This window comes from Dipodomys ordii, unplaced genomic scaffold (genome assembly GCF_000151885.1).
Source record: "Dipodomys ordii isolate 6190 unplaced genomic scaffold, Dord_2.0 Scaffold64, whole genome shotgun sequence".
Classification (NCBI taxonomy): domain Eukaryota; kingdom Metazoa; phylum Chordata; class Mammalia; order Rodentia; family Heteromyidae; genus Dipodomys; species Dipodomys ordii.
In genome coordinates this window covers 7,896,254-7,914,234 of record NW_012267280.1, presented here as the reverse complement: position 1 = coordinate 7,914,234, position 17,981 = coordinate 7,896,254, and positions in this window count along the sequence as shown.

Genomic DNA, 17,981 nt, shown 5'->3' with positions numbered 1-17,981 from the left:
TTTATTTTGGGGAAACAACATGGTATGTACAACAGTAGAAAGTATTTCATGATCATTTGGCTAGAAAAAAAAAAGGCTAAGAAAGTAAAGCCTGAGTTCCCAGAAGCAAGTGTTGCAGAGATTTTTTTTAAGCTGACGAACAGAGATCAAAGCCAGCGTCCTCTGATAAGATAGTGTACTCATTAATAGAACACAGTGTCATCTGCTTATTTTTAGCCCAGGAGCAGGAATGTTTCCAGCACCACGTGATTTGAGTGTGACACAGGTGGCCAGAAATTAGGGCAGGTTTTGTTTTTCTCTCTCAGGGAGCAAAATGCTATGTGTGTTTGCTATTTCACAACAATTTCTCTTTTCCCCAGCTCTGAGGTTATATTTTTATTTCCCATACAGAAAACCCTGTGGGATCTAACCGGGGCCCTTATGAGATTAAGAAGATAGAAGATTCCTTCACCTATTCAAACAGGACTTTAAGAATCACATATGTATTTGGATCTGAACCTCATCACCCTTAAGAAGTTTTTTCCTACTGCTTTTAGTACCTTTCATAAATTCAGTAATTCATTAAAAGATATAAATATGTCATCACCATGTCCTCCTGGAGGTCAGATGCTTAAGATGGGTCTCCCTGGCAGAAGTTATGGTGGCATCGGGGCTGTTTCCTCCTGGACGGGCGAATCCAAGCCTCCCCTTCCTACTCCCCCCAGATCTCACCCTTCCCATCCTCCCTCCTCCCCCTGCACCTAGGTCCTCCTGAGGACAGCAGCGTGTGCCTCATTGCACTGCAGGTGTGGCTATGGTTGGCAGCTGAGGAAGGAATCAGGAGAGGGCACTGGGAGACCTAACTGTCCAGGATCAGGTAACCCTCATGGGCCATTCCTCATCAGTTGACTAGGTCCTGGCCCTAATGACACTTTCAGTCTTTGTGAAGTCATGCATTCAGAGGTTCCTAGGCCATTTGGGGAGCAGAACTGGCTGCCTGGCAGGACCACTACAAAATTTCTACTCATGGTCTTCCTCCCAGATCTACAATTAGTATGAGTTGTCTTTAATTTTAAGAATATGGGTTCACTGTGGGTTCAAGTTGTCTTTGAGCTTCTCTACTATAGCAGGAAAAATGAAGGTATCTGTCCACGATTGATCTGTTTGACGCCAGGAGACTTCGACTGGTTTTACGCAGAGACTTACAGAGTTGACAAGAACCAAAAATGTCCATGCTGCGCGGGCTACCCTATCCTTTGGTGGCCCTGTCCCTCGGTGGCCCTGTCCCTCGGTGGCCCTGTCCCTCGGTGGCCCTGTCCTGCCAGGCACCAGGGACTCACACTTCCAGCAAACCTTCCTGCGAAGCTCCCCTCGCTCTCCTTCCCAAGGCCCAGTCCATCACTTCCAGGGGACGGCATGTGCCCGGCCACGGGTTCCTCCCACCATAATTCAACTACCTCTAGATCTACATGGGACTTCCCCGTGGAGACTGTGTCCTGAGTTTTATCTTCTCCATCTTGCCTGGTATATCCTTACTCCATAGCAAATACCAAAGCCCCCAGCTCCAGTGCCTTTCTCTCCTAAAATAAACACTTCTGATAAAGTTGCCCAAATCTGTCCATTCTGTCTTGGAAATATCTTTCAAATCCAATGCTTCTTTTCCTTGAAAACTCTGAAGATGCCGGGTGCTGGTGGCTCACGCCTGTAACCGTAGCTGCTTAGGACGCTGAGATCTGAGGATCACGGTTCAAAGCCAGCCAGGGCAGGAGAGACTGTGAGACTCCTATCTCCAATAAACCACCAGAAAACCGGAAGTGGCGCTGTAGCTCAAGTGGTAGAGCGTTTGCCTTGAGCTGAAGAGCTGAGGGACAGCGCCCAGGCCCAGAGTTCAAGCCCCACGACCGACAAAAAAAAAGAAAAGAAAACCCTGAAGATATGAAAAATGGGCGCAAAGAGAAACAAGCACTCACCCAAGATTTGGAGAGTGATTCCCTGTGGTAGTCACAGAGCAGCAAATCACACCTGTGAAATTAAAAAAAAAAAAGAAAAAGAAAATTTAAAGAGTATAGCTGCTGAAAGCTCTTTAGGTCATTGGTCATGCTCTTGAATAGGATTGTTTAGCCCTTATCTCTTCCTCATTTTCTTGTCTCAGTCACAAGAAGAGCAACTTTGTCCTTGCCATAGTGGTTTGCTTTGTCATGGACCCAAGAACATGGAGCCAACTGACCCTGAATGGAAATTGGGATGCAGAATAAACCCTTCTGTCTTTGTAAAAAAAAAAAAATCACACCTGTGGTTCTGGACCAGAAGCTGGCCATCCTCCCCCACACACACACACTCTGCAGGGCGGGGGGGAGAATGGCCATTACAATGGCCTCTAGTCTCCTGCTGGGCATTCTGTGGGACAAGTGGGCAGCACAGGATGCCCTCACACGTAGACCTGGGAAAGCCAGTTCTAACTGCTCTAGGCATAATCAGAGTATCACCCTATAACTTCGGCCATCCAGACACTGACAGTTTGATTTTTTTTCCGAAATGATCTTTACCTGTGAGGCATTTGAAGCTGTCGAGAGCCATAAAGCTCTCTGCTCTATGGAGAGATGAAGTGGCATTTTGGTTACCCAAAACGTGTCCTTTTCTCCTGGACACTCTGCACTTCTTCAGCTCTGCTACCAGTCCACTGAAATTCCCAATGTGCTTGCATCTGCACTGCACGTGCCCGGCTTCTACAGCCTGCCCCTCTCCCTGCTCCTTGTCTCTGCTCTGCCAGCCTTCACGTTCCCACCTTGCCCTTCTCCCTTCCTTATTGCTGGCCATTCTGCAAGACTGAAGTATTCTTTTAGTCTTTTTTTAGCCTGGTCTCTGTTTCTTGGGCTTCATTTAAATTTATGATGACTAAAACACTTAATTTGCTTTTTAGGAAAGTAAACAAAAGGAAGTAGCTTATTATCAGGCAGTACTAATTGGCTTTCTCTGTGGTGTTCTGGGGAGAAGAGAGGCTCTCTAGACCTTCACAGGTGGCCTGTGATGAGGACAAAAAGCCCACTTGGCATTTGTGATTCCACATGACCTAACTCAAGGCTGCCTGTAAGAGAGCCTCCTGCTGGCCACAATAGCATGAGGCCTCTGGCCAGCTAGAGAAGCGATACAATCTGCCTGGTGCCCAGCATGGACTGTCTGGGTGTGATCAACGCAGAAGCAATCCAGGAGACCGTAGTCTCTAGCACTGGACCCAATCAGGATCTTTGTAGAGAGGTCTCTGTGGAAATGATCAGAAAAGAGATCCAAAGGAGAAGGAAGAAATCAAACTACTCCCATTGTTACATGATATGATTCCCTATCTAAAAGACACCAAAGCCTCTACTTCCAAACTCCTACCTTTGCCAGAGTTGCAAGATATAAATACTAACCCACAGAAATCAGTAGCTTTTTTGCACATCAACAATGAGCAGTGGGGGAGGGAACTTAGGAGCATAATGCCATTTTCTTATAGCCTCAAAAAACAAAAACCTAGGAATATACCTAACCAAAGAGGCAAAAGACCTCTACAGTGAAAGCTATAAAACCCTGAAGAAGTAATGTAAGACACCAGGAGGTAGAAAGATATTCCATGTTCATAGACTGGCAGAATTAATATCCTGAAAACAACCAGACTGCTAAAGGCAATCTACAAATTTAATGCAATACCCATCAAAATGCTAATGTCATCAGTCACAGAGATAGTCATAGGATACATATGAAAGCACAAAAGGCTCCATATAGTCAAACCAATGGAGGGGGGAAATAGTGCTAAAAGTATCACAAACCCAGACTTCAGAAATATACTATAGAGCCATAGTATCAAAAATAGCTAATTACTGGCACAAAAAAAAGACCTGAAAATCAACAGGACAGACTAGAAGACCCAGAATTGAATCCAAACACCTATGACTGTCTGACTTTTGACAAAGGAGCCAAAAGTATATGTTAGAAAAAGTTAGCTTCTCCAACAATTGGTACTGGAAAAAAAAATGGATACTCACATGCAGAAGATTGAAACTAGATCACTGTCTCTCACCTTGTACTAATATAATTCAAAAGGGATTAAGGACAGCAACTTGAAACCTGAAACCTTGAAACTGCCACAGAAAGAGTAGGGGAAACACTAGAATTTATTGCCATAGGCAGAAACTTCCTGAGTAGAACTCCAGTGGCTCAGCAAATCTGAGACAACTCTAGCAAAGGGGATGGCATCAAGCTAAAATGCTGAAGGATGTAGTCATTAAACTGGAGAGCTCTCTTCCAGCTATACATCCAAGAAGAATATACATGGAGCTTAAAACACTAAACTTCCATCTAATAAAGGGACAATATAGCTAAATGACACTTCTCCAAAAAAGAAGTACAAGTACTCACAAATCCATGAAGAAATGCTCAACATCCCTAGCCATAAAGGAAGTGTAAATTAAAACATCCATGAGTTTTCATCTCACTTCAGTCAGAATGGCTATCACCAAGAGATACAAGCAGCAACAAATGCAGGTTAGGGCACAGGAAAAAGGAAAACCAATGTACTGTTGGTGGGAATGTAGACTAGTACAACCACAATAGAAGTCAGTATGGAGATTCCTCAAAAGAATAAAAATAGAACTACTTTATGATCTAGTGTTACCACTGTTGGGAATTTATCCAAAAGAATGCAAGTCAGGACACAAAAAGCACCTGCATACCCATGTTCATTGCCACACTATTCACAAGAGACAAGTTACAGAAACAAAACCCAGATTCCCTACAGACAAATGGATCAAGAAAATGTGGACATATATATCTATATGTATATCTATATATCATTATATATTGAACATATATAAACATATACAAAACAGATATATAATATATGAATTCTATGTTAATAGATATTTGATTTATATTCATAGATCATTTTAGGAAGTTGAAGCATATCTTGATTTGGGGTAGGGATGAAGAGTGAGGAGGTAGATGAGTGGAAAGAGGAATGGTGAGTGAATATAGTTGTAATACTCAATGTACGTGTATGAAAATGAAATGACACACTTGAAGGGACAGATCAGAAGGGTAGGTGGGAGGGAGAATGGTGGAACGGTGACTGGTTACTATGTATTACACCCATAAATGGACATGTAAGTTGGGAAACATTGTCTACAACAATCTCAAGATAATTAAAATGAAATAAAAGAACATGAAATGAGAGGAAGGAAATAAAATAGTTTCCTAATAGGTGCCTAACTCTGAAAAATGAGTTGATGGTACATACATCCCCAAAGGAAGCATTGTTTGGGAAACCATTGTTTGACACTGCTGTCTAATCAATCCATGTGACTGAACATCACTTGATTCTCACTCTGTGGAGGTTGGTGGTTGTGCTATTGGTATTCTGATACAATCTGTAAACATGGGATGTCTCTGAGGCACTTGGGTTTTACTACAACATTCTTCACAGAGACGATACTTTCCATCTTAGAACCCTGCACATACTTCAGCATAGCTAATGCAGGGTCTCACTTGCACGCGACCGCAGAGTGCTTCCGGTGACAACCTTGTAACACCTGAGGACCAGCAACCACATCATTCCTGCAGAGCGCTGAGCTCTCCAAACATCTCCACCAGCCCAGGGGTTTTGTGCCGGCTTTGTTTTCAGAAATTCTAGAATGTTCAGCTGAAGCCAAAGGCATTCAGCTAAATTACTTTGGTACTAGTGACCTTAGAAAAATTTTCCCACGCAATCCTTTCTCCATGCATAAATAGCAGCTTCTCCTCCTGGAAGGAGCCTGGGGCAGCAGCAAATAAGAAACTACCCAACCAGAGGCTATGCTGGAGGTGTAAGCTGTGTGCTCAGTTTGCAGAGCCTTTCACTCAGTGGCCCTCTGTCTTGGATAACAGTGGAACTTTCCTTTGTTATTCAGATGGGATCCCTCAAGACTGCAGACCAATAACCTAGATTTCCATTTTCCTGGTGATAGGGTTTTACATGTAGCATTCCCACCTAAGTCACCCAGGCCTCGGCAGTGAGAACTCAGCCCACATCCATAATCAACGAGAATAACAAAATCAAAGACTACATCACACTGGGCACCAATGCCAGGTGAAAATTTTCATAGCTGCCTCATCATTGGACATATATGGACCAGACTCTTCCTAGACTGGCCAGGGAGAAGCCATTGGCTCCTGCACCTCTCACACCTGTGTCTTCTGCCATCGTCGTCTCTGTCAGACGAAAGACTCTAGACTTTCCTCTATGACAATAACAATGATGTTTATGTTGTGGGCTTATCAAAAGTTATTTGTGCTCCCAATGAAAATTAATGGTGTAGGCCCAAACGAAGTGATACACTGAACCGACTTGTCCCGTCGCCTTGTCTTGCAGTGCAAGGGTGACTCTCACAAGTGGCTGCAGACAGAACAACAGGCTATGTGACAGGAAGCCATCCAGAGTCTACCGCTGAACAGTGCCATTTATACCAAGCTCTTGAAGTAGGGAGGAGGCACACTGCAAAGACAGCCAGGAGGGCCTAGGAAAGGTCTGCTAGGCCCGGAGAGCAGCTCCTGCCAGCAGCCCTGGGTGGTGACACCACTCCACACCTTCGGAGGTCCAGGAGAAACTCTGATGCAATCCACCAGCCAAGACACTCCCAAATTGCAGCCCTTGGTAAGTGTGACATCGTGACTGTTGTTGAAATGATTAATCCGAGGGGATTCGTTGAGAGCAATAGATGACTCACATAGAGCTTGGGAAGGGGAATGCGAAGGTCAGAAGCCAGCAGCCTCCATGCCGGGTACCTCTGCCGGTTCCCAGAAATGGGGCCTAAACCTACCAATGGCCCCTGGTGCCCAACGAGCCTAGGGAAGCATTATGCCACCACGCGGTCCACCTGCGGTACTGTGATTCTGGGCAGTGGCCAAGGTGAAGGAGCTCCCCACCCACGCACCATTCCACCAGAACTCTGCCAAGCTTCCGGCCACACACGGGGACCCAAGAGCATACATCTGCCCTCCCATAATTCTATAGAAGCCAATTCTTACCTCCTCACCTCCTCTGTCCCCAGGGAAAGTGAGAAAAGTCATATTTTGTGGTGGGAGAAGGAGAGAGAATGGTCACAATCAAAGCAATAAGAAACGTTCCAACCAACCTGGCTCACTCACGTGACACCTCTGGGCTGAGCGTCCTCCACTCTCTCCGCTCCACTGCACTGAGTACTCCCCGCTGTCCACGTGGACTGCCCACTGGGTACAGTGTTCCTCCTGTCCATGTGCTACCTGACATACCACCACAACACAGTGTCCTACCTGATCTACCATGGCTACACAGTATCCTACCTGATCTACCATGGCTACACAGTGTCCTACCTGATATACCAATGCTACACCATGTCCTACCTGATATACCAATGCTACACAGTGTGCTATCTGGGGATATTAACAGCACATTGGTGTGACACCTCCAGATTGCTCCTGACAGGTGATGCACAGAAGGATGTTGGGGACAATTAAAGTTATTTAAGAAGAAATTTGGTAGCAAGATTCAAGTACTTCATCTGGAAATAAAGGTTATGTGAACAACTTCAATTCTCCAAGCATCATGAAAATCTAGATCCTATTTCCACACAAGGCAGAGAGGAGAAAATGAGGTGTGTTTATCTGGCAAGAAAGATAGTAACATTTATTCAGTGTCAACTTGATTTCTTTTATTTTTTATTACAAAGTAGTTTTTAAGTGATTAGCATATTCTCATGTCTTGTATTTTCAGACACAAGCTAGTAAGTTTGGATGTGCATTGCCTCCTTTTATGTGTAAGAATGGGACTTACATTCTGTGTATTGTTTCATGACACACTGTGTACTTTTAATGACATACCACAGGCATCTTGATAGAGAAAGTATATTCAAATATGCCTCATTATGTTAGTGTTTAGACTTAAGGAGATTTGGCTTTCATTATGCATGAAAACATATGTGTCAATTAAAAGTTTATTTAGCTGTTGGTCTGTTGGCAGGGGCGTATGTTACTTCCGTGTTTTGTAGAACACGTGATCATACCTCTGCCCACTTGGATGACTATCTCCACAGACTGAGCTCCTGGAAAGAGAACACCTGGCCAAAGGCAAGCTTGTCTTCACCTCCTGCAGGTTTTCACGCTGTGATCTATCCAGGGGCCCTGGCTTCAACGAGTGGATTAGAGCCGGGGTAGCGTGGGTAAGGAATAGCAGAGTCCTGCCCGTTTGCTGGCCCCAAGACCATGCGTTAAGAACTCCAGGATGAAGCTACACCCATACCTTCAGCAGGATGACAGTGCTTGGCCTCTGGCACCAGAGCTCATGGCGGCGACATAGCTGTCAGGGCCAGTGAGTGGTGCCCGAGGGTTGACCTCGGACTGCCAGCTTGAAGCCACCTGAGCCTTGTCAGAGGTGACTGGTTGCCATGTGTCAGAATGTCCGCAGAGCATTCTCCCTTCGACACCTCAACGATGTCCAAAACAAGACAACAGCCTCCCCAAAGGCTCATACCCTGACACACAGCACCCCAGATATTCTAGAAAACCCTTTCCCCCAAATGGGACAGGAAGACTTCACATAGTGGGTCTCAGTTTGTCTTGGAAGACCTCTCGGGCCTGCCAGGCTGAGCAATGTGGTGAGGTCCGCTGTGCTGTGTGCTGGCTTGCGTCTCCTTCCTGCCACACCTCAAGCAGGACGGGAAGGGCAATGAGACACCTGCCCTCGGTCCCCAGGACGCAGCCTGTCACACCTGTGTTCTCTTGAACATTCTCCAAGGGCAGTCAGAGGCCACGGGCCCAAAGTAACTCTGAGCAAGAGAGACACAGGACTGGTGAGCGCATTGGAGGGAGTGAGTCGTGAAGTGAGACACAGGCCTTTCCCTTTTAGGGTCGAACCTCAGCGTCCCTGCTGGGATCCTGGCTCTATGTCTTCAGTGAGTGAGAATTCCAGAGGCACAATGCTTAACCAACCCTGGAGGACCTCAGCGTGCATTTCAGAGGTGCGATGGCTGCCGTGCAATGGAAGAGGTCATGTGACTGCTGCGAACAACTCAGCCAGAAGCTGACGATAGTCCTAAACTCAAGTTCCAGGCTTTTCCATTACTTGGTTGTATTGACTCTCTTAAATCACTGTTACTGTTGATATAGTGATAGCATCACTGTTACTTTTACCATCCTGTGTTAATAATAAGTAGAAAGTTAGCATTTCTTAAGTGCTCCTGTGGACCAAGAACATAAAACACTATTCCACGCGGACCACCACTGGGTAAAGCTGAGCGTTGATCTAGGACACAGGTCCTCCTCCAATCTAAGTTTTGAGATGGCTGAGTAGCGTGGGTTAACTCTCTTGGCAAATGCCACAGGCAGTGGTGACAGAGCCAGGATGCCAAGCTCAGAGCCAACTTGAGGAGCACTCACCGTATGGCAAACAGCTCCCAACCAATCACCAGCTCCTCTCATTCTCTCTGCATGCCAGACCAGCTCTCAAGAGCAAATAGCATTCATTACTGATCATCATGGTCAGACTCACTATCCATGTCCCATGGTTCGTCATGGTCCAATCCATGTAGTGCTAGCAAGAATTGCACAAGGATACAGCAGACACACTGGGGACAGGCAGACATGCAGAGATGCCAGGTTCTCTGTCAGGGGTCACCAAGAGGGAGAAGTGAAAGTTGAACGTGGCTGGTAGAGTGGGGTGTCCATTGAGGGCCTCTACAGTCACAGGGCCAGTTCCGTACCTCCGCACCCAAGGGTGGATGGAGCTAGATGGCGTGCGTTCTCCTCTGTCTGGGGAGAGCCTCCCCCACGGGGAACAAAGGTGGTAGAGAAGGCCACGCCGACTCTGGGGACCAGCACTGCATGCAGGCCCAGAGAGCCTGGGCAGCATCACCAACCGGGCCCCTGGAGCCTCTGCGGCGAGGCCTGGGCTGCAGAGGGCTGAGCAGGTCATGGTGGGAGAGGATTCAGCCTCTCTGGGGTGGAGATCTGTTTGCGGGGTGCTCGGCCTTCCTGGAGGGGGGGGGGGTCACACCTCAGAGAGACGGCAACCTTGTGGTAGAGCAGCCCTGAGGAGGGGCTCTCAGGCCTGAGCCTGGAGAGAGACGTGGGGGCAGCCCCCAGGGGGCTTCTGTCCCCGGGCCTGTGAGCGGCTGTGCGAGACTTCCCATCGCCTGACTTCATAATCTAAAGATGTTTTGGCTCTCCTATACGTCTCAGAAATAGACCAGATTCTTTTTTAATTGTATCGTCAAGGTGGTGCACAGAGGGGTTCTAGCGACCTGAGTCAGGTAATGTGTGCATTTCCTTTTGAACAGTGTCACGCCTTCTCTCATTCTTGCCCGCTTTCTCCCTCCTGGCCTCCCTCCCCCCAACGTGGTGTAGTCCATTTTCCACGCAGTGACAGACCGGGTTGTGCATGACCGGGATGTGAAATCTCCAGGCCCCACAGCCTTCCATTGAATTGTATTCCCCAAATAATACGTTCACTTCCTCAGCCAGAGCTGGAAGATGCGGGAGGACCCTCGGGGCTCCAGAGAGGACATGGCCAGCCTGGACGGGCGTCCTCAGCCGAGCCGTGAGCCATGTACTTCCACCCAAGCCGTGAGCCATGCACTTCCACCCAAGCCACCCGTTGGCAGACTTGTCCCGATAACCTGAGGACTCTAAAGAGAAGCCTTGTGACCTTCCTTTTCCCCAGAGAGCGGTGGAGCCCCATCCGGTCACTCCATTCAGAGGACACAGGACAGGAAGCCAAGCCCGCTCCTGCCAGCACCCTGGGCGTGCCCACAATGCTCAGCAGCTCCCAGCACGCGCGCGTGCCCTGTCCTCAGGCCTTCTGCCCACCCTGGACTGGGGAGCGCTTTGTGAACGGGCCGGGCGGAGTGCCAGCGAGTGGCAAGAGAGCCAGGGTCACTGGGCCGGTCACATGCTGCTGGCTGTCGGAGGCCCAATGGCTGGGGGAGCCGCTGGCGTGCCTGGCATCCCAAGCTGCTCTCCGCAGGGCTGCTGGTGAGTCACACAGAGGACGTCACTGCTGCGCACGTCCGGGGCCACCTGGACGACAGCCCACCAACACAGTGCCCTGACAGAGATCAGGCAGGAGCTACTGTCCACACCCGGCCTGGCCGCTCCAACCTCTGCCTGGAGGTCACCAGAGGCAGCCAAGGGCTCCGCTCGGTCACCTGGTCCTCTGAGGAACGGGGCTGCCCTGCACACGGCATTGGCCTGCGTGCAGGGGTGGGCGCTGGCACCCCGAGTGTGAGTGTGCAAGGCCGGTGCATAACAGTGTGTGACCATGAGCGCGGATGGGTGCCTACACTTCTCTGTAAGCTTACCACCAGTGACCCTGTGTGTAGGCGGATCGTGCGGTGTGGGGCGTGGATTCATGTGTCCCGCAGTGGCCTGGCCAGGGCTGGGGAGGCAGCGCTCTCAGGGAGGGCAGACACGGTGAGGGGGGGGGGGGGGGGTTGGGGAAGGGGGAGGGAAGTAGGGGGGAAGGGATGGGAAGGGGGCTGGCCTCTTTGTGCGGAGTCTGCTGCCATCTAGAGGACGTGCGGAGGGTCACACCTCCAAGGAAGCAGAGCAGAGAGCAGAGCTCAATGCTGGCCAGCAGCCGCTCTGCTATGGAAGGACACTGAGCCCTACGCCAGTGACACCACAGCCACCACCGCTGGGAGGAAGGCAGTGGATCAGAGTGAGACGTGAGATGAGCGAAGAGGGCCCACCCAGAGATGGAAGAGAGCAGAGTGGAGCAGGGCACAAGAAGGGGTGGCATGCAATCCAGACGTAGGCTGAGCCCAGTGCCCAGAGGGGAGAGAGGCTGACAGGAGGAGAGCGGAGGCATGGAAGGTCCCTAGGAGCCCCCAGGGTGGCTGCACTCAATGTGGGCTTCACGGTAACACTGCCCAATCTTGCGGGTCATCTCCACAGGTGCCAACTCTCACCATGCAACACTAACATCTCCAGAGCTATCTACAGACTCATCTCATGTGCCGTCAGACCACTTATACCTACAGCTTCATGACAGTCATTTTATATATATATATATATACCCACGACTTCATCATATATAGCCAATCATATATAGTCATACCATATACACCTACAGCTTCATATCATACATAGCCATCTCATATATAATCATACCATATGTACCTATAGCTTCATATTATATATAGTCATACTATATACACTTACAGCTTCATATCATATATAGTCATACCATATATAACTATAGCTTCATATCATATATGGTCCTATCATATATAGTCATACCATATATACCTACAGCTTCATAGTCACACCATACATACTACAGCTTCACATCATATATAGTCATACCATCTATACTTACAGTTTCATATCATAAATAATCATCTCGTAAAGGGCCACACACCATACTGGTACCAAAGAGCTCAGCAGAGAGCTGGCTGTGGATGTTCAGAGTGCAGATTCATGTCTGGTGCCGGCTGCCAGGAGGCCTCCAGCATGGTCAGGGACAAGAGCTAATCTTAAACCTCTTGACAATAGCATCGTCCAAACAATGCTGTCAGTTTGCCGCTTAAACCGTGCTTCCAAGCCGATGAAGTGGGGGCAAAGGAAAGGGGCGGCGATGGGCGGGGCCACAGGGCGCAGATGATGAATATTAATAACACGAGGCAGCGATGGGCGGGGCCACAGGGCGCAGATGATGAATATTAATAACACGAGGCAGCGATGGGCGGGGCCACAGGGCGCAGATGATGAATATTAACGACACGAGGCAGCGATGGGCGGGGCTACACGAGCAGATGATGAATATTAACGACACGAGGCGGAGATGGGGGGCCTCGGTGGCCCAGATAGCTAATAGGAGGAAATCCCTAGCCGTCTCCAGCCTCTTTGGGGGCCAGCTGTGCAGCAGACGTGTCCTCTCGGGCCCACTGTGAATCCTGCACAGCCCGCCTGACCTCCCGAGCTGGCCAGACTCCTGCGTGCCTACCAGAAGACGACTTATAAGAGGAGGACGGCAGACAAGACCAGGGCTTTGGCAGCCCGACTGTCTGCAGCACTCAGACCCGCAGCGGCCTGAGGCCTGAGTGCGCGTGTGCAGGCGTGGGTCAGCCATCAGGACCCGAGTGCGCGTGCGCAAGGGACAGCCATCAGGACCTGAGTGCACGTGCGCAGGGGACAGTCATCAGGGCTTGAGTGCGCATGCGCAGGCGACAGCCATCAGAACCTGAGTGCACATGCATAAGGGACAGCCATCAGGACCCGAGTGCGCGTGCGCAGGGGACAGCCATCAGGGCCTGAGTGCACATGCGCAGGGTCAGTCGTCAGCTCAATTCTGCTCCCTGGTCCCACACCGGCGGGCCATCTCAGACCATTTCCTGCCGAGGGTGAAGGGGACAGAAGAGAGGGGCGCAGGCATAAGGCCCGTGTCCTGCCCCCCGTGGGGCGTCGTGCTGGCGCGACTCCTACAGGACGGGTCCGCAGGCTGTGAGCCCTGCGCCGCTCCCCTGGATGCCCAGCAGGGCCACCGAAGACACCGTTGGCTCTGGGAGCCGAATGTAGCAGCCCCTGACCCCAGCTAGAATCCATGACTCCCAGAACCCCTACCCGCCATCTCTCCAGAAACTCACAGATCTGCCCACAGAAACAGCGAAGGAGGGGGAGGACGGGAAGGGGGGAGAGGAGGGGGAGGAGGGAAGGGGAGGAGAGCTCCCTCAAACAAACCTGCGGTCACAGGACGGCCAGAGCCGAGTCCCCAGTGCCTGGTGGAGGAGCCAGGCTCTAGAACCCTCAGTGGCCAGGCAGGCAGGGGACACTGGGGACAGTCCCCGGGCAGCCAACGGTGGCCCCCGTGCTACCGAACAGGACAGCAGAACCCTCTGCACCGATGCCCTTCCCCTAAAGGGACAGGGTGCTGCTGCTCACCGAGGAGCTGTGGCCCTCATATGTGGGTGTCCCTCCAGGCCGACCAAGGGTAGATTGTTCACCAGAGCTGAGAACTCAGTGCTGGGATGGTTCACTGGAGCCCTGGGCACAGTGAGGGACACAGTGGCCTCACCTGCCTGCGGAAGGTGGGTGACAGACAGATCCCTTTCCTTACCCACACAGAAGGCTGGGTTGTTTATAACACATCTCAAGATCCAACAGTTCCTGAAACCCAGTCTCCACAGAGGGCTGAGCTGGCTAGGTCTGCCATGAGAGTTCTGTATCAGGCATGCTGTGAAGAGGGCCAGTCGGCAGGCTGCCCTGCCCGGGCCTCCTCGGAGCTGACACTCTAAAAACATCAACATCAGAGAAAAGTCGCCCACAGATAGCCCAACCCCAGCCACGTTCCAGCAGGCAGAACGTCCCAGTGATTTCCTCACAAGGGTGTCTGGATGAGAACCCCTCCTCTTTCACACCTTGTCTACCCATCCAGGCCACCAGCTGTGGATAGAAGCCATCGAAGGGTACATTCCGCTTAAAATGCTGGGTAGGTGTGTCAGGGTCCAGGGCTCCTGAGAGGCATCTTCCAGTGCAAGACACTGCTGCCTGGAGAGCTGACAGGACTATGGGAAATGCAAGACTGCCTCAGAAATCCCAGCTGTGGAGAGCAGAGTCCTGCCTCCACCTCTCCTAGCTCCTCATCGGAGTCTCTGACAGAGTGGTGCAAGAGACAGACCCAACTGGCAACCACCAGCATCAGGTCTGAGGACCCATGGTGCTTCCACTCATTCTCTCTGACAGTTATCCTATGCCCCATTTGCATGGGACCATCCCAGGGTACAGAGTGAGTAAAAGAGAAGGAGAGGGAGAGAGAGAGCTCAGGGAGAGTTAGACACAGAGAGCAGTAGAAGCCTTGACTCTCTTACCACTCATTTTCATTGCCCTGGACTTTGTCAGATTCTAAAAACAAGAACCTGAGATGGCTATAGCAGCAGTACTGGTGGTGGGTGTTGCCTGCTGCTGAGCTTAACCTAAGTGGGCACAGCACAGGGCTGACCCCCTTGTGGTCTGCAGAAGGTAGAGCCAGACAGGATGTGATGCCAATGGGTTGTGCCCACCGGGAGCTACAGCAGAGAATTCTGCATCACGACCAGTCAGATGGAAGGGGAACGTAGCAACTCAACTTCCCAAGCCATAGACCCACCTTCTGAAATAACAGAATTCAGCAAAGTCTTGGCTGAGTCATTCCCCTCCCCAGGAGCCACTCAGATGTCCAGCAGTGGTCAGTGCGGGTGGTCAGAGCCTGGAACTGTGGTCTGCTGTGGACATTCTATTCAATGTTCAACTAAATCCAAACTTCTTAACCCGTCGCTTAGATAAAACGCAACGGCTAGACCACCACTTGTGAATAAAGGCTGGGATTCCAGTTCTGAAAAACAAAAAGGATGTCTCAGAAACTCCAGACTAGTATAATTACAATTTCACCCAAACCATCTCCAAATCCACCGTGGTTTCTAACAATAGCATTCCTCCCAAAAGAGACGTCTCCAACTGAAGGCGTTTGTTAGATACATTTCCTGCCAGATGAAAATAAGCGTCAAGGCTTCCCAACAATCAAAGCGAACGCACTGGGCGTGTGAGCACCGTGCATGACCACACTCTTTAAACCATCACGGCAGCAAATAAACACCCTGTGCAGGGAGCTCCGAGCTGTGAGAAGGCTACTTCATAGAAAACCCCGGAAAGCTGCTTGCTTAAAGGGAAATCATTCACTCGGTCCCGGTTAAGGATTAAATGGCTTCCCTGAAGACTAAGTTAGGGACCCCAGCGCCTCAGGATGTGAGCTTATTTGGAAATGGGGTTGTTGCTGGGAATAAGAGTAAATGAGGTCATGTTGGGGGGTAGGGGACACCGACCCAGGGGGCGAACACCGTGCAGAGAGGGGACCAGGGCCGCCACACTGGGATGGGAGCTGGCCGAGGTGAACAGTGCTGTCACTTTGTCTCAGACTCTCACCTGCCAGAACCATGGGACAAGAAACCCCTCTTGTTCTGTGGCCCGGGCCGGGCTGCTGTCCTGTCAGCACCTGAAATGAGTTTAGCCTCAATCTGAGTTCCCACACTGAAGTTCCTGGGCTCTAAGCAGGGAAGGGAACTGGCTCAGAAGTGTTTGTTGTTAGTTGTTCTCCTCCTGTGGTTACTGGGGTTTGAACTCAGGTCTCTGCCCTTGCTAGCCAGGTGCTTTGCTATCTGAGCCACTCCTCTACCCTACTTGCTCTGCTTTTTGTCTGGCCTGGCCTTGGACCACATCCTCTTCTTCTTCCAGCTGAAGCTAGGACCTGTACCACCACACCAGCCTTTCCGGTTGAGCTGGGTCCCTGTACACTGCTTTGTCCAGGCTGGCCCCGGATCTCCATCCTTGGAATCTCTGCTTCACAAGTAGCCAAGATAACTGTCCTGGAGCAGGCCAGGGAACCGGACACATGATTCACACTGTGCATGCGCACACAGTCAGCATGGCTTGGGGCCTGTCTGGGAAGGTTGGCTGCTCAGCCAACGCCAACAGACGCAGACATGCAATCTCATGTCTGACCAGGTCGGGGAGCACAGCACAGAGGACACGGGTGACACATGTAAGGGAGGGTGAGGCTCTGGAGATAGAGCTGGACTTCTGTCCCCTGGGATGACCTGTGGTCTGCCAAGGTTTTGGCCACTCTGGGGATATGTGACGCACTCTCCTTGCCCTTTGAGAGGTCTGTGAAGATGGGCCTGGTCTTGAAGGTAAGACTCGATAGGAATCAAACGGCCTGGGATTCAGCGTCCCTAATACACCCCACCTCCCATACAGAGACTTTCAGCAGAGCCGTCCAATTTGGCGAGGATGCGGGGTTCACGAGGGGCAGGGAAGGGGTCACCGAGGGACTAAAGGAAAACAAAACGCCAGGATTCCTTTGCCACCACCTCCTTTCCCGATGCGCAAACACCTCGGACACACCGACAGCAGCAGGCTGATCTCTCCGTCAGTTAAGAGTTTTCCTCAGTGCACCTCCCCTGGGGCCTGTGAAACACAAGAAGTCCGCAGAGCCAGCACCAACCTGAGACCCTGCACCTCCGAGCCTCCAGCTTCCAAGGCCGGGCTCCCCGCGGCCATCCCTGAGCCAAGGACGTCACCCACAGTCCCTGCACACGCCCCAGTAAGGCACGACTAAGCCTGCAGAACCTACTGGAGCCCTAACACCGCACGCTGGCCTATTTGGGAAGTTGTGATGCGGTGAAGAAGGCCGATCGCCCTGGTGATGACACCACACCGGCCATCTGGGGACCACAGAGCTGCGCAGACGCGGATGCGGTGGGGGCAGCACCTGCTGTTCATAACCAGCCTGTAGCGACGGCTGCAGCGAGCGGCCACCAGCCAGAGTCACCGGAAACAGTGCAGACCCTCTGATTTTTCTGGAAACAGCAGCCGTTCCCTGAGTTGACACAGACCAAAGGGAGGTCAGCCCAAGCCCCTGCCTGTCACAGGCCATGCGGGACCTGGGTCCAATGTACCCAAGACTTCACAAAATGCCACCGAGGAGAAAAGTCAGACCCAAGCAAACCGTGGCAAGTGCTGCCCGAGGCCCAGTGCATGGTGGCCTCACAGGGATGCAAAACACCCATGGGTCCACGCTCAAAGACACATAGGCCCATGCTTTCCCTTATCTACAATAACTAGTATACGCCTAGGACAAGCAGAAAAGGTCAAAAGCTACGTACCTATGACCAGATAAGGAGATGCTAAGTGAAATGAACTTCCAAGGTAGGGACACAAGAGGTTTTATCTTTTTTGCTGTTGTTTTTAATGTACTTACAATGTACTGTGTGATTTTGTTTGTTTGTTTCTTTTGTATGAGCTTCTCCCATGGTACAATCCCTGTTGTTGCTGTATTTGATTCTGGTGTCCTGCATCTTGTATATGCATTTTCTAATTTGGGGAAGGAAGGAAAATAACAAAATGCTGAAATAAGGATACAGGTTGATCCACTGTAACAATGAGATGTACAAGACACTATGTTGAAAATGAACTTTACTACTTTGTGG